Source organism: Cnephaeus nilssonii (genome assembly GCF_951640355.1).
Source record: "Cnephaeus nilssonii genome assembly, chromosome: 11".
Classification (NCBI taxonomy): domain Eukaryota; kingdom Metazoa; phylum Chordata; class Mammalia; order Chiroptera; family Vespertilionidae; genus Cnephaeus; species Cnephaeus nilssonii.
Genome location: NC_137082.1, coordinates 13,414,213 through 13,431,715, shown reverse-complemented (window position 1 = coordinate 13,431,715; position 17,503 = coordinate 13,414,213). Strand labels below are relative to the sequence as shown.

Sequence of the window (17,503 nt, the reverse complement as noted above, 5' to 3'; positions counted from 1 at the left end):
GCGGTGGAGCCAGCCTGGGCAGAAAATCTTCTTTGAGCGTTCATTGCAGTAGTTGTTATTCCATCCTGACATCCAGGCAAGAGCTTTTAAATTAGCACAGCTTCATAAGCATCAACGATGTAAGGAAACACATTTAGCCCTCTGGGGAAATTAAGCCATTTAACATTACACACTGACATGCTAATTCCTCAAATAAAAATTCAGCATCTCCTTAAAGGATGCCTTCCCAGAGCCCATTTCTCTTACAGCCAGGGAACCAGGAATGTCCAGCATATTACACAGCACCTGCTCCACTTCTGTTTTGTTTTTGTTTTTTAATACTGTCGCTGTTTTAATATCTCCTTTTGGTAAATGAGGCTGGTGTGTCAGTACAGACTGCTGATGTGTTGCTATAACTTGAGCCCGAATCTCACCCAAGGAAACCCAGACTGCAGGGGAATTGATAGGAAGTCAGATAGCCACAGCTTGTTGACCAAAAGGGTTAATTCAACAGCAGTCTCCTGTTCAATACAGGTAACTGTGCAACAATGTCTAGTCTCTCATCTCTCATGCATTCCAAAGGGAAAGGTCCCTCCATTCCTGAACCGTGTGCATCATCACGCTCGCTGCCAGAGTTTGTTTGTTTGTTTGTTTGTTTGTTTTATTGACAGACTATTTGGTCTTTCCCTTCTTTGTGTTTAGAAGATATGACTAAAATTTCAGATCACACTGTAGTTTTCCTAAAAGATTTGTATTTGGTTGGTTGGTTTACTGACAAGCATCAATGCCACATTGCTCATCACTTTCTAGTCTTCACCCAGCTGCTGTGAGACCCCTGGCAAGCACAGCCTTACCTGCACAGGGCTGGGACGGCTCCTTCCCCGTGCGGCGGAAGTATGGGTGCTCTACGGACTCTTTGGCAGTCAGTCTCTGTTGATGGTCGTATTGCAGAAGTTTGTCCAGAAGATCTAGGGCCTCAGGGCTGATGAGGTGTCTGTTCTCACTATGCATAAAGTTTTCCCAGCATTCCCATGAATATCACTGAAGGGCAGATCTAGGTATATGCGATACTACTTCAAATAGCCATACAGCTCATCTGTATCCAGAACCTCGGCAATTCAAACAAGATGGTGGTAGGTAGTAGTCCTGTCCGTGTAAGAAGGGTTCTTTCTGAAAGATCATGCTTGCTAGCATATAGCCCAAACTCCACATATCCAAGCTAAAGTCATGCATCTTATAGTCCACAAGACTCTGGTCCCTTGAAGGACCTGGAGGCCACAAGGACATTGCAGTCCTGAGCAAGAGGGTAGAACTCTGCCAGACCCCAGTGTATCAGCCGCTGCTTTTCCTGTTGGTGATCCATCCGTCCTGACATTGGGAGGCTTCACATTCCTAAGCACAATTCCCTTGCTGGTCAGTAATTCTGAACTTGAAGTACGTCATCCATATAAAACCAGATATCACAGTCTGTCCAGATCCTGTAAAGTTGCTTAAAATCTATATTATTGGTATTGATATATTCAAATACCAAAGCCAGTGTCTTAACACAGAGTACTTCACAGTGTCAATCAATTTAATGATATTCCACAGGAACGTTCTCCAGAATGTTAATCTCTCCTTTTATCTTCTTTGTCTTCACTGGCTTAAGAATTCTTACAACCACTCTTTGGTGATGTTAATAACCTCAAGTACTTCATATCCTTTCCCTGGACCAAGTTTTCTAACCATTTGCTAATCACCTAAATTACCTCAGTTTGGGACTTGAGCCTTATAGTACACAGGGCTCCTCAAGCCGTTCACCACAGCTTCGCCCTGGGCCCTGCAGCCCCTGGAAGGCTGGCAGGGGGCGCCTCAGGGCACCCAGGGCGGTGACTAGGAGGCTGGGGCCCTGGAGCAGCAGCGGAGGAGGAGGAGCTGGGGGGCAGGTGGGCTGAGGTGGGGCATAGTGGGGCAGAGGGCTGGGCTGCCCTCAAGCTGCATGGCACCCTAAGAGGGGGTGCTGCAGTGCCACAGGCAGCAGCCCCTATTGGCCAGGAAAGGAGATGCTCTATTTCTGAATTCATTTTTTTTTTTTAAGTCATCACCATGCTTCACTTTATATGTAACCTCTGGATTATTTCAAATATGTGCACTTAGTCAAATGCTACTATTCAAATCAAACCATGGGAGCTGAAATTCTCTGGGGTTCCTATTGGGTCTGCATTCATAGGTCGCTGTGAAAGACCATGCAAGTGGGTGTGTGGCAAGTCACTCTGGAGTGAATCAGGTACATACCACCCTAACCCCGAGCCTACACAAAGTCCAAAAACTATAGGTCTTTCTTCCCAAAGTTAAATCCAATCAGCACCATTCCTCTATCTAATATCTCACCATGGGACTGTGCACTAAACTGAAGCTCTTGTGAGTGGTTTGAGGTCCCTGCTCACAGCAGTCACTTTCTTGACTGATTGGTTTCACTGATGCCCAAGCTAATCTTACTAGGTTGGATGTCTCTCACCCTTTAGCTTTACAACAGCAAGTGCACAAAAGCAGGGTGCTGCCTATTCTGTAAACATACACTGCTGGGCCTGCCGGGCCTGCCTTGTGAGCTCTGTGGCCCGTTGCGGAGTGAGTTTGCTGACCTGGAGCAGAGTTGAGGCTGTGATGGAGACAGTTGTATCCTTGTCACCACACCACATGTAGCCCACACAAGATGTCAATCACATATTATTGTTTGGGAGTAGACAGGATTCTCGTAGAGACCAGTAGAGCCACACAGGAAAGTGTTAACCTAAAAATAAAAAGTCTTTTGAAGTGAGAGGCAACAGAACTTGCAAAGTGAGTGGCAAAGAATAGCTATTTGGGATGCACTGAGTCTGGCAGAAGCCCGAATGGTTTTGATGAGGAGACGAAGGCCTGGGTATTTATGGGAAGAAGAAGGGGACAATTACCTCAATAGAAGGAAGGCACTTCTATCGGTGCAGATCACATCACACAGTCATTTAATTCTAAGTAATGTTTTTAATTTTGAGTCCAATAGTCATCAGTCCGGCAGTCCTAACAACTACTTTCTCGTTATCTTCACAAACAGTTCTTTGGGGCACAATGTTGCTTTAGGCCTGATCCAACGGTTATTTTGCCATGTTTTAACATTCCAAAGGTTTGAGGCATAATATGTGCAGGGCAATTCCTCTGGCATGGCAACTCCCGCTCCCCCTTTTTTTTTTTTTTCCATAGAAGAAAAGACAAATTCTTTGGGGTCAGATAACCAAGAGTGGTTTAGCAGAGTGCACAGGTCTGGTCCTGTGATAGACCAGATGGGAATAAGTTAAAGACAGGAAGCACCCTACCAACAGGTGTCAACCAGCAGAGCTAGAAATTAGCAGGAAGTCTGATGTTGACAAAAGCCTCTGTCCTGACAGGCAAGGAGCAGGATTGCTACAAAAAGGGAAAAAGGTTTGATCCTAGCATTGGGACCATCCCAGTTTGTTGAGGGCTTAGTGGCTTCCCAGGATGCTGGGAAAATCCTGGCCAAATCCAGACTCCTACGTTTTGAGGTCAGCAAACCAGGCAGAAATACTAACCCAGAGCAAAGGGCTCCCTTTTCGCCTGGACCTGGGAAGCCCAGCATGGCTCCTGGATTCCTGCAGGCAAAGGTGTGCTCCCACTTTAGCTAGTGTCCTTATCCTGGAAGAACTAAGGTCATGGGATTATTTTAGAAAAGTTCACTTTGGAAAGCAGCTACTCTAATCTCCTCCCTTTTAGGCCATTATCCTTATTTTAAAGCCTGAGGCTAAGTGTTTTATTCCAGGTCAACAAAGCTAAGTAGTGGTAGAGTCAGATCTGGAAAACTAAATGGTTCTGTTTCTACTCCTGTGTTCTTTGTGCTGTAACCTTCCGTCTTATAAAGTACTAGAGGCCCGATGCATGAAAATTCGTGCAAGAGTAGGCTTTCCCTCCCCTGGCTGCCGGCACTGGCTTCCCTCCGGCATCTGGGACCTGAGCTTCCCTCCTCTGGACACCGGCAGGCACCCGGGACCTGGGCTGGCGTCCCTCCAGCCCTGGCTTCGTCAGGAAGGACATCTGGAATGACGTCCAGAAGATGTCTGGTCTAATTAGCATATTACCCTTTTATTATTATAGAAGCTCAGTATGGAGCTCATCTGAATCCTGGGTCCATGGGTGTTGAGGGCAGAAGCAAAAGCCTGCTTACCACTTCTGGTTCCCTCCTAGTTTCTAGCCGACACTTAGCAATACCAGGCAGTTCTTAAAGACTGGGGTAGGTTGTTTAAGTAATGAAGATTAAATACACATAGAAAGAAAAAACAGTGAGGAAGATGTACTTGGAGGTTGTGGCTCTTGAAACTGAGCATAGTATTGTAATTTAAACAGTGAGTAGGTAACATTTGGGATATGGGTTCTATTTGAGGGGTTGAGGTGGGAAATGCAGAAAGAGTGTGATGTAGAAAGAGGATTTAGGGTTGAAAAGGTCATGTAGTCATGGCAGAGAGATAGGGGTATTGAAATTGGTATGCAAAGCTGTAACTGGTCCCAGCATTCCATTCTGCATTCGTTCTGAAAACTTCTTCTCAGAACCCCGTTTTTAGGGGCTGGCTCTTACCTTCTGTTCCTATCACTTAATTAAGTATATATCAATCTTCTACTGTGTGCCAGCCATTGTACTGGCACTGAAGGTATGCAGGCCAACAAGTCATAGTCCATGTCCATAAGAGCTCTCATTGTAGATGAAGGAGGACTTAAGTCTGGGATCAATAAATCTTTACAGGTGACTTCAAAGTTCACATAAGATACAGAGGCACAAACTTCCTGTGGGAGACAGGGTATTTTCACAGAGGGGGGGTCTCTGGGCTGAGTCCTGAATGAATACGTGTTCCCAAGATGAAGAAACAAAGTGAAGATTGTTCTGTGTGTAAAGAATAGCTGTTTCTCCATTTCTGGATACTGAGGCAACCATTTTTCTCCTTCCCCTTATACTGATTAGGAACTCTTAGGACACCTACTATCCTAGCCTCATTCACATACAAGAGTTCAGAGGTGCTACAAAAGCCTTCTCTACTACCCACTCCTTATGCAGTCCCTGTGGCCATCACCCAGGGTCTCAAGTCAGGGCCTGGAGGGGAGAGCTCCCCAATCAGACTCCATTAGTTCTCCTCCACATGGATACACACCAGACATCAGTATTCAAACAACATGCCTGCTCTAGATGGATCAATAAATAATTAGAAATAAAATAGGAAAAGTATTCTACCTGCAATGAAGACAAATGTATAAACTAGTTAGAAATATGTTTAATAAGAAAGACCTAGAGCCTATATAACTGATATAAGATGTAGAACTTACATCCAAATTTTTATTATAATATGTGAAATAAGAATGAAGCTAATGGAGAGACACACATGAGAAGATTTAATGTCACAGTAATATCACATGCTCTCCTAAATAATGTGCAAACACTATCATTCTAATTGATATTCCAGTGTGGTATTTTCTTTGAATTGGATAAAATAAATGACTGTAAAATTTATATGGCAAAATGTATATATTTATATTTTTTAAAATAACTATGAGGGTGGTTATATTTTGCCAGTTATTAGATCCTCAGAGCCGTTATAACCAATCATCATGTCAATGGTGGGGCAGAGGAACCCTATGAAAAATCCAGACATCAGTCTCAGTGTATGAGGATTTAATATGGGACAAAACACAATTCCGCAGGAAAACATTAGATTACTAATAAACTAGAGGCCCGGTGCATGAAATTCATACACGGAGGGGGGGGGGGTTCCCTCAGCCCAGCCTGCACCCTCTCCAATTGGGGACCCCTTGGAGGATGTCCAACTGCCAGTTTAGGCCCGATCCCTGTGGGACATCCCTCTAGCAATCTGGGACCGCTGGCTCCTAACTGCTCACCTGCCTGTCTGATCACCCCTAACTGCCTCTGTCTGCCTGCCTGATCACCCCTAACTGCTCTCCCCTGCTGGCCTGGTTGCCCCCACTGGCCTCCCCTGCTGGCCTGATCTCACCTCCAACTACCCTCCTCTGCTGGCCAATTTGGTTCTGATTGGTCAGTTTCTATGCCAGTCAGCATCAAAAGCTCTGCCTCTTAGACAGCCATTGGCTCCCCACAGCACCCAGATTTGGTTCTGATTGGTCGGTGTCTATGCCAGTCAGCATCAGAAGCTCCGCCTCCTAGGCAGCCATTGGTTCTTCACAGCACCCACATTTGGTTCTGATTGGTCAGTTCCTATGCCAGTCAGCATCTCTGGGCCTATCAACAAGGCCTGATCAGAAAGGCGGGGCTGATCAGCAGCACCAGTGGAGACCTGGAGAGAAATGGAGGCGCAGCTGCTGACGGGACTGAGAGAAAGAGAGAGCAAGTGTTGATCCAAAGCTGCCACAGAGACAATGGATCAGTCCTTGCTTCTCTCTTCAGGCCTCTCTCTGGCCCTGATTCACAGCCCCCTCAGCAGTCAGTGCTGGGGCACCTCACCAGCAGCAGAAGCAGTCAGCGCTGGGATGGCAACCCAGCGCTGAGTGCAGGACTGACTTCCCGTTGGTTGAGCCTCAGTCTTTACTGGTCCTTATGACCCAGGGTTTTTATATATTAGTATGGCACTGTGATAAATGTTAGTCTTCTGGAAGAAAATAAAGTTAGAGATCTGTTAGCAGTTATAAAAACTTAAAATCTAGTCTGATCAAAGGCTTGAATGGTAATTAAATTCTTATGAGAAAATCTAGGAACATAGATGCATATTCTATGTGTGAAAGAGGCCATTTTAACCACAATGAAATAGAAGATATAAAAGAAATGACAGTTGTGTGTTATATGAAACTTTTAAAAAATATATTTTTATTGATTTCAGAGAAGAAGGGAGAGGGAGAGAGATAGAAACATCAATGATAAGAATCATTGATTGGCTGCCTCTTGCATGACCCTTACTGGGGGTTGAGCCCAAAACCTGGGCATGTTCCCTGACCAGGAATCAAACTGTGACCTCCTCGTTCATGGATCGATGCTCCACCACTAAGCAACATTACCAGGCTATTATATAAAGCTTTTTAAAGTATGGGGAATATGCCATAAAAATACCAACTGAAAAAAGGGCTAATATCCATTTTATAAAGTGAAAATTTTCAAATGGACCAGAGAAAGAAAACATGGAAAAATTGGAGAAAAACAGATAATTCAAATGGAAACAAATCCAAATGGGCAATGCATATATGAAAATAAGTTCAAATTTGCTGATTATCAAAAAAAGGCAAATTTTCTGACAGTAAAAAAAAAAAATCACTTGCCACTTTTGTCAAAATTATCAATACCCACTTTTGCTGGTAGTGTTGTTGGGAGAAAGACTTGCTCATTGTTAGGGAAAATATAAAGTGCCCACAGAGACTTTGAAAAATGATATGGTGACACCTTTTTAATTATAAAATGCATATGCCATGGTACTATGACAACATTGTTACTGGTTCCTAACATTGAAAACACACTTATGAGTCCATCAAAGAAGACTAGTGAAAACAAATCTTCAAGCATCCACACGCTGGGATGCAGTGCATTCGTGACAGAGAGGGAAGCAGAGCTATCTATGCTGATATGGAGCCATCTCCAAGGTAGACTGAGGAATGGCATGCAGTGGGGACTAAGCCTGTGCCTGAGCCTGTGTATCTGCAGAAATAGCACCTTGGAAGGGGTCACCGCAAAGGGGTATTGGGGACTTCCTGTGGGAGGAGGAGTGGGATTTTTGGAGGCTAGGAGATTTCGTTTTTTATTGCATTTTTCTTTATAATTTCTTTTTTTACCTTTTGCATGTATTTTCCCATTAAAACAGTTAATATTTTACAAGTCCAAATATAAAGGCTAAAAAAATACAGTAAGGAAATGTGACTGAAAATAAACCAGGTCTAAATGAGTCCATTAGACACATGAGTGCTGATGAGAGGAGATGCTAGGAAAACATAGGTAAGTAGACTGGAGGAGAGCTTTCTGACCTGCTGTGTTTGAGATGGTGCTCACAGCTAGGCATGGCCAGACATCTTTATTCCCCACCACCAGCATGTCATAAATTAGGGAAGCCATGGCAGAAGATGAGATCACCTGAGAAGTTCACCTAAGAAGAATATATGGACTGCTGAGGTTAGGATGGTGGGGGTGCCTATAGCGCCCAGGTTTCCCCAGGCTCACTGTGTAGGAGCACCTGAGGGGTCTGCACTAACAGTGATATCTCAGAATTTGGGGCTCCGGAGCCCAGCAGCTCACTGTGGAATCCAGGTATTTCTAGGGCAACAAGGTGTTTCATGTGCACCCACAAAAAGCCCTTTGTCTTTCTTTTGTTGATGTTCACTCTCCACAAGCTTCTATTTTTTATGCTGCTAGCAGAACTACAGAATCTTATTTCCAAAACTGTGGCCATTTCCACACATATCTTGTTTACCCAATATTCTTATGGAAACACTTCCTATACCTTTTTTCTGCTCTTCCTTTGGGTTGGTATCTTTATCTTAAGGAACTGTATCTTATACCCACCCAGATTACCTTTCTTTATTTTCCCCCAGTCTACACTTTCCTGCTCATCAACTTTTCACTCAGGCCAGGACTTACTTGGATCCCAACCAGGACCCCTGCCTGCTACTCATGTAGTGGTGGGGAAGACAAAAGCAAGTGAGTGATCAGAGACATCAGAGAAGTAAGGGCTCCACCAGGGGGGTGGAATTGCACCTCTATGTTCACTTCAGCATTATTCATAGTGGCCAAGACATGGGAACAACCAAAGTGTCCTGAGATAGAGGACTGGATAAAGAAGATGTGGTACGTATATACGATGGAATACTACTCAGCCATAAGAAAGGATGAAATACTGCCATTTGCAACAACATGGATGGACCTTGAGAACATTATGCTAAGTGAAATAAGTCAGTCAGAAAAAGCTAAGAACCATATGATTTCACTCATATGTGGGATATAAAACGGAACCATGAGCACAAACAGCAGTGTGCTGGTTGAAAAAAAAAGCGGGGGGGGGCGGGTAGTGGGGAGAAGGGGGTTCTAATATATGGTGACAAGAGAAGATTTAACTTTGCGTGGCAGGCACACTGAGCAATATACAGATCTTATAATATAGAAACCCACACCTAAAACCTATATGATCATGTTGACCAATGTCATCTCAATAAATTTAATAAAAAAAGAAAATCATTTAAAAAAAAGAAACTCATTTTCAAGGAGAGCTTGGGTTAAAGATCATGCTTGTGAGAATGAGCCATTATAGTAAGCAGTTAGCAAAGCACCAGAAATCTTTAAGAGAAGAATCTTGGCCCAGGCCTTAGTCCCAAACCTAGGATGAATGGTAATTAAATAATTTACAGGAACAAGAGTAGATTATTCTTTCAGAGCCAGCCATTAGGGAGATCAGAAAAGAAATGCTGGTGTCTTGTTGTCTAGTAGATGTTGGCAGAACTCCATTTTAATATGAGGTTGTTTAAATCCCTTTTCAGGTTGAGAGCAAAGATACAGGAGAAAGGCTGAGATTGATCATATAATGAAAGAGTGAGAGAATGAGAGATGGCATCATTTTTCTAAAGCTGTTCAAAGAGAGTAGAATCAGAAGCACAGGCAGAATAGTTAGCCTTAGATAAGGAGGGTGTTGGGATATATCTTGCAACAAAAGAGAAGGCTTTGCAATTGAAGAAATTTAAAGGGACCCCTATATTTTTCACCAATATTCTCTGTGAAATGAGATCCAGGCTCACTTTTTTAAAATGTTTTTATTTTTATTTATTTTAGAGAGGAAGGGAGGAGAGAGAGACAGAAACATCAATGATGAGAATCATTGATCGGCTGCCTCCTGCAGGGAATTGAACCATGACCTCCTGGTTCATAGGTGGACGCTCAACCACTGAGCCATGCCAGCAGGCAATCCAGGCTCACTTTTATTGAGAGATGAGGACGATGAGTTTTAGACCAGTTTTCCTAAAACTTTAATGTGCAATCAGGTCACCTGGGGTCTTGCTAAAATGCAAAATCATTTTCAGTAGGTCTGATTGAGGCTTGAGATTCTGCATCTTTAAGAAGCAAGCAGGCTGCCATTCTACTTGCTGAATAGGAAGGGGTAGAATTCCCTTTTTGTCCTAAATTGGAGGTGAGTAAAAGGACAGCCAGTGCCATCAAAGGCCTGTCTGAGGTGGGAAAAGGTATATTGTAATGGTTTGGTTGTCAGTTTCATGTGATAATATGTAGTTCCCCCTGCCTCATCAATAATTCACACCCAGGGCACTTATGCAGAAACCCGGTGTGTAGATGGATTCATGATGGAAGGCGCTGGAAAACCATGAGGCACTGAGAATGAGCTGTGGTTCCTCCCTCTGAGCTCCAGGACCAGGAGTGGTCGGAAACCTGTCTAAACTGTGAGCATTCAGAACAGAGACTTGGTTGCTGCTGATCTAGAGGAGGTCCAGAACTGGGGAGGGGACTGAAGGGGTGAAAAAGGCAGTAAATTCAATGCTGTGTTTGACCAAAGTGGAAGAAGAGCAAGTCTGAGGGGGGAAAAATTAAAGCTTGGTATATTTCAGATTTTAAGCTTTACCTGTTATATTTATAACACACTTTATCATCACACTGCTGATTTTCATTTTATTAAAGTTTCAAAATTGTGTAGTCATTATTGTGATCTTTTCTTTTGTAGCTAATTCTATCACTATAACAATAAAACCATTACTTTTCTTCCCCAGGGGGCATTAATATATTATTCTGATTTTATAAAATATTTTTTAATTTTAAAATTTAATGATTTAATCTACAGAAGATTTATTGTGGCATTTGGCAAAATAAGTTAGCTACCATTTCTTATTTGATCACTTATGCTGATTAACCTATTTGTATTTAGACATGAGATTTACATTCTGTATTTCTTGTCTTCCATTTAAACGTATTGAAATGGATGGAAAATAAGGTCCCATGAGGCTCAAGGTCACCCAGCTTAAGGGCTAAATGCCAATCTTGAGCAGAAATCACTGGATCCATGTCCTGTGTCTTTCCTGCTACTGGCCACAGCTGCAGGGCTGGAATTCAAAGGATGAGGAAGCAGCAGTGAGATGTCAGTCATCAGCTTTTCCTTTCTCTCCATTAACATCTGACAGTCAATTAATCTTTTAAATATTTTGTCCAGGGAGAGGAATGCACATACTGAAGCCAAAGATAACCACATGAAGTATACACAAGACCCCAATTCCTGCAAATGCTTGGCTCTGCCTTTGATTCAGGTGGGAAAACCCATAGTTGTGTTGTTGTTTATATATATGCCAAAGGGAGATATTAAGCAGTAAGGCAGGCTTCTGGATACAAATAATTAAAATGTGATTCTGTGTTGTTCATTAGTGGGCCTCAGTGCAGGGAAGCAAGACTTATTTGCCTTTCTCAGCCCTGCAGAATTTATTGGTTATGAAAAGATATTTGGCACCAATTAACTTATTGGAAAAACGGCATGGAGACAGAGCTCCTGCTCACACCTGAGTGTTGGTGTGAATGAAGTGCTGCCGGAGGTTACAGGATTGGGTCAATCTATTTGGGCAGGTGTGACTGCAAGCAATTGGTTTCCAGTGGGGAAAATGGTCTCTAAAGGCTGTGAGGTAACTTGAAAGTAAAACTAATCAAATAAATTCCAGTGACCTCCAAAGTTTGCAGAGCACAAAGTACTATTCTCGGAAGGTGCCAACAAATGGAGTCAGCTGCTCCCCAGGCTTTCTGCAGGCATCCCTTCCATGGCTGATGCTTTTGGAAACTGGTAGAAACGGGTTAAAGCTACAGATTATCCATTAGCTAGTCAGGCAGTATGCATATCTGACGTGCCAACTGCCTATTCTGCCTGGACTGGGCATTGTGGGATAAAGAAATATGAAGGCTCTCAAGGGCTTAAATTTAGTGGGTAGGAAAGTCATGTACTACCATTTAGGTCACTGAGAAATCACTGCTAATGGATGGTGTGGCTGAGGCTCAAAGGCTGTGGCTGTCCAGGGTCTGGGAGATAGGCCACTGAGCGCTGAGAGGAAGTTATTAAAAAAAAAACCACAACTGGATTGAAGTTTGGACCTGAGGATACTAAATAATCTATAAAAATAAAAGCATAATATGCTAATTAGACCGAACAGCTGAATGACCTTCCGGACAAAGCTGGGGCTGCGAGAGCTGAGCCCCTTGCACGAATTTCGTGCATCGGGCCTCTAGTGCTAAATAAGGGCAGTCAGTTGCCCCATAAGTCTGATTATTTAAAAAATAAAACAAACACCCTGTCTTCCATGCTGCATTTAGGAGAGGCTAAGTCATGAAGTGGGCTAGGGTTCAGAGTCAGACTGAGGGTTCAGAGTCAGACTGAGTCAGTCAGCACTTCCTCAGGCTGGTTGCTTATACCCTCTGGGCCTTAGTTTCCTTGTCTGTAAAATGTCGAGTAATAGTATCTGCCACCAGGGTTGTCATAAGGGTAAGCGAGCAAATACGTGCAAAATTCTTAAAGCAGTGTCTGGTACACAGCACACCACTCAAAATTGCAATTTATAATTTAGAGAAAGAAGACTCAACTAGATTAGTTAGAGCAAAATTAAAGAACAAAGGGAATGAATAACAACAAAATAAAGGTGTCAGAGTCCTTGCAGCCCTGTCCGTGAGAGAACAGAGCCGGTCCCAGGAAGTGTTCTCTTCAGTGGGGTTTTCCCAGAACCCAAGTTAGTTTCCTTGTTTTGCTCACCACTCAGCAAGTCTCTGACAAGGGGATCATTTGAGACTCATCACAGATGTCATGATCCCTAGAAAAGAATACGCTCCATCTGGAATCGGCAGATTGGCATTTCAGCATACACCTGTAAGCTTGCCCATTGCAAACCTGGCCCCAACACTGACCTGATCCATCATCAACGATGTCTGCAGACAGGCTGTGATTGAAAGAGGGGAATATGGATCCTGGGGTGGGGGTTGGGGGGAGGGAAAGACACCTACTAAAAAGGGCTCCTATGGCTAACTGGTCTCAAATTAAAAAAAGAAAGAAAAAAGAAAAAGAAAAGCTTAGCAGCCATTTCTACACAAGGGCCTCTCTTGAAAACTGCACTTCTGGGAGAAGCTTGCACTGAACTGCCGGCCTGCACTGTGTTCAAGCCACCTGAGCCAGCCCTCATAGCGGAGTTCCTGGATATAGAACTTGGGCTTCCCCCATCCAGTCTATATAAGCCAGCTCCCCTCTGACACTTTCCATTTTCATGGAAGACGGAAGACTGTGATCCCCCAGCTGATCCGAAACACCAAAGATGGCTCACCAGAGCAGAGTGGAGTAGAACAGCTCGAGCCAGAGTAGACTGAGCTGAGCTGAGCTGAGCAGAGCAGACCAGCACAGTGCAAAGCAAACTAGCGTGGAGCAGAGCAGAGAAGACCAGGGAGGCGCAGAGCAGAGCTGTCCAGACAGATAGGGGCCTGGCCCCAGGAATGCCTGTCTCTAGGGCTGCCTCACATCTGTGCTGTAACACAATTGAGCTCTTCCACAGCTTTAATATTTATATAGCCATGCTGTATCATCACAATTGAGTTATTTTGCAGTGAATAAAATTTCCATCTTCCCTTCACTCCAAATTAGGGATTCCTGTTGGCATTGAATTGGTGCTAACAACCAATGGTTGACAATGTAAAAAAATATTTCATCCTAGATTTTCAATGAGCATCGTAAAGTGCTAATAAACTTGATCTTTATTTGAAGAAAGCCAAAGTTTGAGATTTTCATTGATTTAGGAGACTGAACTCTTTGGCCCCTGACCCCCAATGGCTTCCCATCACTGCTACAGTAAGGACCAGTATACCTTGTCCAGAAGGTGCTTTGTGAATTGGACTCTGGCTGCATGGCTAACCCCACTAGTTGCTACTCTCCCCCTCTCCTCTGCTGTGGTCTCAGAGAGAGAGCTGAGAATTCAGCCTTCCAGCTTCTTCTCAAACACAAATATTCCAGCCTTCTTCAGTGGCCCTTACCCTCTGCCTTCTTCACTCAGTGTCTGTACAGAATCTTCCTTGGGGGTGTCCTTAAACCTCTCCACCAAAATGGTGCCACCACTCTCACCACCTCAGTTCTCCACGACTTGACTTCTATTTGTTAGTATTGCCCACCTCCTTGTTTGTCCATCATATTGCATGAGCTAGATTTAATATGGTGTAAGCACCAAATAAATTCATTTTACCTCACCATTAACCCCCAATTCCATCAATCCCTGAGTTCCAAGCTTTCTTCTGCTTCTAGATTGGTCTAGACACAGGCATGAATGCTTGGAGTTGGATGGCCAGTATTGTTGGCATCTCAGATATTTACTTGCTGCTCCATAATCCCTAAATTGCTAGCAGATATTCATGACCCTCGGGGATAAAAGAAGGGTAAGGAGAAAGACTCCCATTTAATAGGCACAGGATGGCTGGCTCCATCATTTATGGAAAATGTTGTGGGTGCTTCTGAGACCTTCATGCTAGGAATTTCTCAATAGATTTCTAATCATATCAACTACGCTTTCTCCATATATGACAAATTGCTTTAAAAAATTTTTTTTAGAAAATTTAGTCACATTCCACATTCCATCCTGGGATTCCTCTAACCTCCCAAATGCTATTTTTAAATTTGTATTTATTAGGTTTTAATCTTTGTGCTGTAAACATTAATGGGTTTGAATAAATGCCTATGTCATGTTTTGACGTACACATGTGTCATACAGAATAGTTTCACCACCCTAAAATCTCCTTTGCTTCACTTGTTTAACACTCTTTCCAAAGTCTATAGTTTACACTAGGGCTCACTCTTAGCATTGTACATTGTATGGGTTTGGACAAACGTATAATGACATGTATCCACTGTTTTAGTATCATACAGAGTAGTTCCACTGCCCTAAAAATCCTCCATTCATTCCCCCATCCTCACCCCAAATCACTGGTAACCACTGATCATTTTACCTTCTCTATAGTTTTGCCTTTCCCAGAAAGTCATATAACTGGAATTATACAGTATGTGGCCTTTTCAGACTTTCCTCTTTCACTTGGCTGTTGTACTTAAAATTCATCCATGTCTTTTCATGGCTTGATAGGTCATTTCTCTTTATTACTGAATAGTCTTCCATTGTATGGATGTACCACAGTTTATTTATTCATTTGCCTTTTGAAGGATATCTTGCTTACTTCCAGTGTTTGGTGATTGTGAATAAGGCTGGTCTAAACATTCACATGCACATTTTTATGTGCAAACATAGTTTTCAAATAAATTGGGTAAATACCTAGAAATGAAATTCCTGAATCATATGGTAAGACAATGTCTAACTTGTAAGAAGCTGCCAAACTTTGCATTTCCACTAGCAATGAATGGCAGTTCTTGTGTTCCACACCCGCATCATAAATTAGTGTTGTCAGTTTTATTTAAATTTTAGAACTCTAATAGGTATGTAGTAGCATCTTGTTTTAATTTGCAATTCTCTAGTGACAAATAATGTTGAGCATCCTTTTCTAATTATTTTTATCTTTCAATTACAGTTGACATTTAAAATTATATTAGTTTCAGGTGTACAGCATAGTGGTTGGACATTTATATAACATATGAAGTGATTCCTCAATAAGTTGAGTACCTCCAAAACCATATATAATTATTAAAATATTATTAATTATATTCCCTGTGATATACTTTATATCCCAGTAAGTATTTTGTAACTGCCAATTTGTACTTCTTAATCCCTTTATCTTTTTCATCCAGCCCCCAAATCTCTATCTAACTGGCAACTCTCAGTTTGTTCCCTTTATCTATGATTGATTTTCATTTTGTTTGTTTATTTATTCTGTTTTTTAGATTCTACTTTTAAGTAAAAATATATGGTACTTATTTTTCTCTGTCTGACTTATTTTACTTAGCATAATACAATGTAGATCCATCTTTGTCACAAATGACAAGATTTCACTCTTTTTTATGGTTGAGTAATTTTCCATTGTGTGTGTGTGTGTGTGTGTATATATATATATATATATATATATATATATATATATATATATGTTATTATTAATTTGTCTACTGATGGACACTTAGGTTACTTCTATATCTTGGCTATTGTAAATAATGCTGCAATGAACATAGGGATGCACATGTCTTTTCAAATTTATATTTTGGGTTTTTTCAGATAAATACTTAGAAGCTAGGTTTTTCTTTGTCTCTTGTTAATAGCCTTTGTTTTAAAGTCTATTTTATCTGGTATAAATATTATTAACCCAGCTTTTCTTGTTGTTTCCATTTGCATGAATTATCTTTTTCCATTCCTTTACTTTTAGTCTGTGTGTGTCTTTCAATCAGAAATGAATCTCTATTTGGCAACATATGTATGGGTCTTGTTTTCTTATCCATTCAGCCACCCTATGTCTTTGTTAGAGCATTTAATTCATTTACAGTTAAAGTAAGTATTGATAGGCATGTAGTTATTGCTATTTTATTATTTATATTTTTGAACTTTTTTTCTTTTTCTTAAAATCCCTTTAAGATTGTGTGTGTGTGTGTGTGTGTGTGTGTGTGTGTGTGTGTGTGTGTATAATACTGGTTTGATGGTGATAAATTCCTTTGACTATTTCTTGTCTGAGAAGCTCTTTATCTTTCTTTCAATTCTAAATGATAGCCTTGCTGAGTAGAGTAAACTTGGTAAGTCTATGCTTTTCATCACTGAATATTTTGTACCAACCTCTTCTTACCTGCAAAGTTTCTGTTGAGAAGTCAGCTGACAGTATTATGGAAGCTATCTTGTAATTAACTAACTGCTTTTCTTTTGCTACTTTTAAGATTCTTTTTGTCTTTAACCTTTGACATTTTAATTATGATATGTCTTGGTGTGGGGCTTTTTTAGCTCATTTTGTTTGGGACTCTCTGTGTTTACTGGACTTTCATGTCTATTTCCTTTGCTCAAATAGGGAAGTTTTCAGTTATTATTTCTTCAAATAGGTTTTCAATTCCTTGCTCTCTCTTTTCTCCTTTTGATATCCTTACGATAAAAATGTTCCTGTGCTCAATAGTGTCTTAGAGGTCATTCAAAGTATCCTCATTTAACTTTTTTTTTCTATTCCAATTGGGTGTTTTTTACAACCTTGTCTTCCAGATTGCTGATTTAGAACATGGAAAGTTTGCTTTAAAAAGTGACATCTGAACTATCTTTTAAAGGAAGAACAAAAAATTTATCATTCATTAAAAAGTGAGGCACATGAAAGTTGAAAAGAGGCAGAGGAAATAGTATCTAACAAGGAAGAGAAGAGAGAAAAAAACATATTCAGGGAAGAACAGGAAAATTCATCTGGAGTAAAAAAATACATGTAAAAAGTGGTAAAAGGTGACCATGTAAAATTAATGCATGGCCAAATGATTGAAAGTCTTATACTAGTATATCTATGTTAGGGAGGATGGAGATTCATTGAAGGTTGTTGTGAGGATTAATTTTATGTGTCAGCTTGACTGGCATAAGGGATGCCCAGAGAGCTAGTAAGAAATCTTATTTCTGG

The 17,503-nt window shown here is 41.6% G+C and overlaps 1 pseudogene across 1 annotated transcript; it reads right to left on the bottom strand.

The window, feature by feature from the left end:
- Nucleotides 1-792: 792 nt before the first annotated feature.
- LOC307107437 (casein kinase II subunit alpha'-like) lies at nucleotides 793-1,707 on the bottom strand (annotated as a pseudogene). Its single transcript has one exon. The product of its transcript is annotated as a casein kinase II subunit alpha'-like (transcript).
- Nucleotides 1,708-17,503: the final 15,796 nt, after the last annotated feature.